The sequence below is a fragment of the Hemicordylus capensis genome, chromosome 5, assembly GCF_027244095.1.
Source record: "Hemicordylus capensis ecotype Gifberg chromosome 5, rHemCap1.1.pri, whole genome shotgun sequence".
Lineage (NCBI taxonomy): Eukaryota > Metazoa > Chordata > Lepidosauria > Squamata > Cordylidae > Hemicordylus > Hemicordylus capensis.
Genome location: NC_069661.1, coordinates 88,957,611 through 88,964,942, shown reverse-complemented (window position 1 = coordinate 88,964,942; position 7,332 = coordinate 88,957,611).

Sequence of the window (7,332 nt, the reverse complement as noted above, 5' to 3'; positions counted from 1 at the left end):
AATGGCAAAATACCCAGAGCTATGTTTTAGGCTCATGTGGGGGGATTAGCAAACTGAAATGGAGCAGTACACCTTCAGAATAAATTTGTTCAAAGCTTTGGTTGCGGAAAGAACGGAAGCGAGAGGTTAACATTCAAAAATAAAATAAGGTTTATTTGAGGGTTTTTAGGGGTACCGGGGTACAAAAAATATGGTTAATGAGCAACAATATTTATCTAACAAGACTAAGAGATTACCAGGACTATGTTACAGCTCACAAGGAGGCAATTTGGCTTGAGTTTCTGGATTAAGTTCACTCAAGGTTGACAAGAGAGAAACAGGCTTTTGGATTTTAGAAGTAGCAGAAGGAAAGGGAGTGAGAGGTTTGAGAGCAGGAGTTAGCTACTAGCTAGATCCTTCCGGTGGGGTTCAGCAAAACCCTTGTTGCTCGGTCATTACCGAGGGGCTTCTCTCCTCCAAGGTAGTCAGGAAGGTGGGAGTGGGAGCCCAAGGACCAGGCAGAGGTCCAGGAGCCAGGAAAAATCCCAAAAAGTCCAGAATCTAGCAACCAGGAGTGCTGCACAGACCAAGTTAGGGAAAAGGGCTGGTCTGGAGACAAACAGGAAAGCAGGAGTCGGAATCAAGGAAGGGCAGGATAGAGGTGTTAATGCCAAGATATCGTGAAAAGCAGCTAGTGGATCCGAGGAAGAACCACCTGGGGAATTGGGGGTAGAGACACACCAATTGATTGTGTATTGAGCTTTTATATGAAAAGTGTTACCCGAAGGCATTATGCTGATCACACCTTGAAAAGGTGGATATAAGGGGCAAAGGCCAGGACAAAGCATTCTCCTATTCAATTTGCTGGGTGTACTTCTTCTAGGAACAAAGGCTGAGAAAGGTCTAAAAGGCCCGTGTAGGGCAAAACACAAGCGATGCATCAAGGTTTATTTCGTGTCCTTTTAGAATACTTGGGAGTGACTAAAATGTAAACAAGCAACTTCCCATGCCCTGAGACAACCTTTACATACTTTTTAGCAGAGGAGATGACCTGCTACCTTATCACACCTTCCTGAGGAGGTGATATCGTGACCTGATCTGTTGTGCCAACACAGGGAGAATACTTGACTAATTTTTGAAAAAGAATAGCACTGATTCAATCACATCTGCTCTAGCATTCCTCACCTGAAAGCAAACAGGGAGGTGAGCATAGAGAGATTCTCCTGCAGTCCCAAAGTTAAACTTGATCTGAGAGCTATCATCCCAGGCTACATGCCAAGTGACATGCCCCATGAGTCTCGTGCAAATGGGGGGGGGGGGAATGGAGGTCTCAGTGTCCTGTGGGATCTTAACAGCAAAACATTGGAACTACCAGCTGGTAGCACCAAACTAGGTTTAAGGGTGCTCCACAGAGCCCCAAAACAGGCTCTCTTGGTAACTGGACCAATGGGCTGACTCATTCTAAGGCAGCTTCCTATGTTCCTATGACCAGGGGAGTCCATAAAGGCTCCCAGTGTGTCCCTGCATTCCCTCGAAGCATGCATGCTTCATTAGTCAGGATGTCAGCCCCCATCCCTAGGCCTGCATCACTTCACCATTTAATCCCTCACTTGCATCACTTAATCCTTCATCATTCCATTCTCCATTTCTGTTCATGGGTTGACATGTTCCACAGTGTTAGTAGGATGGAACAGGAGAGGCATCCTCCCAGTAAGGGCTGTTCTGAGTGCAGCCGATTGCATGCTCAGTGAGGGGGGGAATATTTCCACTGCTCCTGCCTCTCTCCAAAAGTATTTTTCGGCTTCAGAAATATGTCCCTGAGGATCACACATCACATCTGTGAATACTTCCATGAAATTCATTCTTACATCACAATGGCATATTTCTTTGTTTAGAAACATTCCAGTGAGTTTTGTAACACTCATAATCTGCGGCAAAAATCATTAAATGTGTTCTTCGCTCGCACATCAAGTGTGAGTTGGATCAGCAGTATGGCAGCATAAATGCATATTCGAGTAGGTAGTAGGAGATTGTATTTCGTAAGTGTCAAAATAATTGCAAAGTTAGATATGTGACACTTCCCTTTGTACAACTGAGACCCTCCAAACTTTAAAGTGAAAACTGCAGCAAGGAATACAAGTGATAGAAAACTGTAAGTTCCAAAGGTGACAGTCAGTAGATGCAAATAAAAAAAAGAACTGTGTAGAAAACCAGAATCTGGAGCATGCAAAAATAGAGGAAGAAGATTATCCTAATCCAGTGGTTTTCAAATTTTCTGTCTTCAGGGGACTCTTTTCATGTCAGCTTGTCTGCTAAGGAATCTCTGCATATCTGCCATGGAAATCCTGTGCATCGCAGAGGATTCTACAGCATATTCTAGAGAGCACACTTGCTCATATAGGGGACACTGGTGAGGTCTGTTGGGTGTTGCACCTAGTGCTCCCTGGGAACTGCATATAACAGTGGAAGATCAGTAGTCCAGGCAGAGTGTATTTCAGAGAAACAATTCTGCCATTATTGAGCTGCTCATTGAAAAAGACCTGATATGCAACAGCCACAGTCCTGATTATACAGGAATACGGCTTCTTCTCCTGCAGCATTTTGTTTGCAGAGAAAAGTCCAAACAAACTCACACATTGCTATCCTGACAGAAGGTTTTCTGAAGATGAATCTTACTGCAGGTTGAGGTCTTGTAAACATGTGCTCTTTGAAGGTTTGTTTAGGGTTTTTGTTTTTAGGCTCTGTGATTAATGAGAGATTCCAAAGCAATTCCATATTTCATCTATTAGCCTGTGGGAATAGCCAGCAGTAGAATTATAACATACATAGATGTTTAGCATATGCTAACATATTCTCTATCTCAAAATAACAACAACAACAACAACAACAACAAAACCCTAGGGTGTTTTTGGAATGGACTTGGAAATGTTTGTGAATCGCTGTTCCCTTCTGGCCTTCCACTTTCAGTCAGAAAGTCCACCTTACTTTGCTCTGTTCTTGAATATAATCATAATATATGTCATTACCTCAGCCCTATTCACACACTGAGGCAGGTCTCACGATCAATGAGACCCACCTCCAGAGGGTTTGCGGGGAGTGTGGGCTAAGCCCACTCTCCCCGCAGACAAGCAGCAAGCCCTGCCTGGGCAGCAGCTGCAGCCACCCACACGACAGCCTGGCTCCATCACGGAGCCATTGGGGGCTTGGGAGTTCGGGGACCGCGCAGCCCCCAGAAGCTCCAGCATGCCCTGTGTGAGTGTGCAGGGCATGCTGGAGAGATCCCCGAGCCGGGAGGCTGCTTTTAAACCATGCCACAGGGAGACAAACGGGGTGCACGCACAACAGGCAAAAAAACCAAAAAGAAACCGTGCACAATAATTCCTCCTACATGAGCCCGAAACACTGTAGATCTATATATGCAAGTCCTTATGGAGGCAGCATTTCCTCCCACAGCTTCTTGAGGGGAAAACTTAGTTTTTTCCTCAAGTTAGAAAAGTTAGTTTTTGAATGATGTATTTCTTGCATATTAAAGTTAGTTTTTGAATGACAGATTATTTGAATAGGGGATGAACGTCTGCCAGTAGAATTTGTACAACAGTTAATATTGACTTTTGTTCAGTTTACCGATATGTATGATTTCTTAACATATGTATGTGTGTACAGAACTTGCATGACATTTGTCATTGCTATTTGTTCATACTACTGTTGTCAATATAGTACCCTTGGTCATAAGAGATTTGGCACATGTATTTTGTCTAGGGGTATCTTTGTACATTTCATCACACAGGTCCCCAGGTACAGTCCAGCTCGTGCTTCTTTAATTTTTCTTGAGGTTTTTCCTATCTACCATTGTGCATGGTTTCTTTTTGGTTTTTTCACCTTTAAACCATGCCGTGGCAACTCACAATCGTAGAGCCTGGGTTAGCGGAGCGCTTGCTCTGCTAACCTGTGCTTAGGGCAGAGGTGTATTTTAGCGGGTGACCCACTTAAGAACCACTGGGCTCGCAGCCAAGCCCAGTTGGTCTCACGATGGGAGGAAATTGGGCTAGCTTCTGCTAGCCCAATTTTCTCCCATCGTGTGAACAGCCTCAGAGTGCTCAATGTACATTCTGTGTACACTGTATATAGCTGCAGATCTGTATGCAGGTACAGTTATTAACATGTTATGTCAAAAGCAGGGACAGAAATATATTTCCGGAGTATACCATGCATTTGAGGGACCTGCACCCAGGTTCACTTTTATAATGAATGAAGACATAGAGCCCTTTCTCACAAGCAGTGAGAAAGGGCTACCGGGTTTGCGGGGAGGAAGCCCTAAAAAGCTTACCTCCCCGCAGACAATCAATCTGACATCCCTGGGCAGGCGGATTGCAGGCCCACAAAAGCACTGGCTGCTGCCGGTAGCTCCGAGGGTTGGGGTGACGCATCACCACACGTCGCCACACATTGCCACCCCCACCCCCGGAGCTATAATAATCACACCATGCAAGTGCACGGTTCATTATGGGGATCCCCACTCCCTGAGTCTGCCAGTCGTGACTGCTTGCTGATTTATTGTTAGATTTATTTAGATATTTAGATGCACAATTTAAAAACAAGCGGAGTTAGGGGAGTGCCTGCTCTCCTAACCCCATTTTGAAGGGGGGCTCCATCGAAGGGTTTGCCGCTTTGTGGTGCCACCAGGATCGGGCCCGATCCCAGAGGTTCACACACAGATGCAAAACCAGACTGGGCTCCCTTAGCCCGGTTTTGCACACGCGTGTGAATAGCCTCATAGTCATTCAGACAAAAACATGTATGTGTATACAGACATATGAATGCAGGTACAGCATAGTGAATGAACCGAGTGGGTATCTAGTGTCACTGAGTTCCAAAGATCAGTTTGCAAAATAAATGGTAATGGTTAGAGAATCTCTTCCATTAAAGAAAATAGCATAAGAACATAAGAACAGCCCTGCTGGATCAGGCCCAAGGCCCATCTAGTCCAGCATCCTGTTTTGTACAGTGGCCCACCAGATGCCTCTGGGAAGCCCACAAGCAAGAACTGAGGGCATGACCTCTCTCCTGCTGTTACTCCCCTGTCAACTAGTATTTAGAGCCATCTTGCCTCTGAGGATGAAGGTGGCCTATAGCCCTCAAACTAGTAGCTGTTGATAGACCTGTCTTGCATGAATCTACCTAAACCCTTTCATGTCTGCAAATGAAGAGATTCTATACCTGTTAACATTTATTTGGCCATTTGATCTTTGGTTTTTAAGGTTTGAAAGAAGTTCCTCTTAAATGCTTCAGAGGGATAAAAGGCTTGATCCAGCTCTCTGCAGATGCTGATACTACTTTTAGATCAACTGTAAGCAATGGGTGTCCACTTTTCCAGGGCTGAAAGTGCTTCCAGAACCCAGTGCTATTTAAGGTCCACAGCTGTAGGATGTAAGAAATTAGAGAGAAAGGCAGGCTGGCTCACAGTATTGATGACACATTGAGGCTATTCACACAAACAGCCTAACCCAAGCTAGGACAGCCCAGCCTGGGTTAGGCTGCTCATGTGGAGTGCCAGGATTGCTCCTGATCTCAGCACTTCGGTGCCCTCCAGCCCAACTTTTAAACCTGGCATTTAACCAGGGTTAAACAAACCTGTGGTTCGTTTAACCTCGGCGTGTGATCATGAGCACAATCGCCACTCGGTTAAAAGGTAACCCCCCCCCCCCGGCTCACCACCATTTCTGGCAGCAAGCTGGGGGAAAGAGCAGCTGTACCAATTGCAGCCACTGCTCTAATGAGTGCCATGTGACACTCTGGGATGTGGGAGGGGGAAGCCCTCCCGCTCCCAGCTCCTGCCATTGCCACACCACTGCCCGTGTGGGTGTGCGGCGCAGCGGAGGGGATCATGTGCCGACAGAGGCCGCAGGAGGTCGTGTGCATGACCGCAGTCTCTTAGCTGCCCACTCATGGGGTTCTGTGGATAATGTCATAATGCACCAGGCAGAAGTACATCAGGTGCATGTGTTGCAGTGATTTTGAATGGTGTACCTGATAATTTCTGCTAGGCATTTACTATAAGAGGTGGCATTTTGAGGAAGTGCTGTGACTTATAGGGATGCATCGGGCAGAAACTCATCAGGAGTATCTCTAGAACGTGGTAGGAGATGTTATCCATGTTGAATGTTTGCCTGGATACATCCCTCCCTGAACCAAATTTGAGCTGAAAGACCAAGTCAAAGTGTGTGTACATAAGAACATAAGAACAGACCTGCTGGATCAGGCCCAAGGCCCATCTAGACCAGCATCCTGTTTCGCACAGTGGCCCACCAGATGCCGCTGGAAGCCACAGGCAGGAGCTGAGGGCATGCCCTCCCTCCTGCTGTTACTCCCCTGCAACTGGTACTCAGAGGCATCCTGCCTTTGAGGCTGGAGGTGGCCCACAGCCCCCCGACTGGTAGCCGTTGATAGACCTCTGCTCCATGAAGTCATCCCAACCCCTTTTAAAGCCACCCAGGCTGTTGGCTGTCACCACATCCTGTGGCAGAGAGTTCCACAAGTGGATCATGCGTTGTGTGAAAAAGTACTTCCGTTTGTTGGTCCTAGACCTCCTGGCAATCAATTTCATGGATTGAAATATGGAATATATGGAGCTTAATCTATCATGAGCATAAATCTCTGGTCATTTAAAGTCATGTGATGCTGTATTGGTGCATTTGAATTTGTTTGCATACCTAAAACCTGGCAGTAACAACAAAGCTGTTCCATTTCCAGAAGGCTTCCAAGTCTTAATGCAAAATTGTCCTGAGCTATAAGGAGGAGTGTTGACATTCACAGTCAAGGCTAGGCTTTCACAATCCACTCAAGCTGTACTCAGACACAAGGATCCCATCGTGACTCATGAGCTTTTTTCCTTTTCTTTTCATGAGGAGGCTTGCTCTGGAGTGAAGTTCATATCGAACAATCCTCCTTTCCTAAGGAACTATCCCATCACTGCAGAGAAAAACATTAAAACATTAACCAAATAGTTACTCTCATTCCCAGTATTCTAGAAGGTAATGAAGTGATCGCTTGCTATATTAAAGTGTATTTTGAAAGAGAAATTGGAGTAGTCTAGTGACTGTTCGATCTTCACATCACCCACTCAAATTCTGTCATCCTCTTCATAGCCACAGTTGTGGTGGCCATTGGCTGTATTCTGCATATATCACTGTAGCCAGAGTTAATGGCTTGGTTGTAGTTTGCTTACCAGTGTCTGTTGCTATGGGTGTATCATTTTAAAGTAGTGGCTGGACAACTACCATAGAGAATTGAAGCTGAGAAATTAGCATATCCATTTTTGCTGTATATAATCATGTGTGTAAAAAGAGAGGGGGT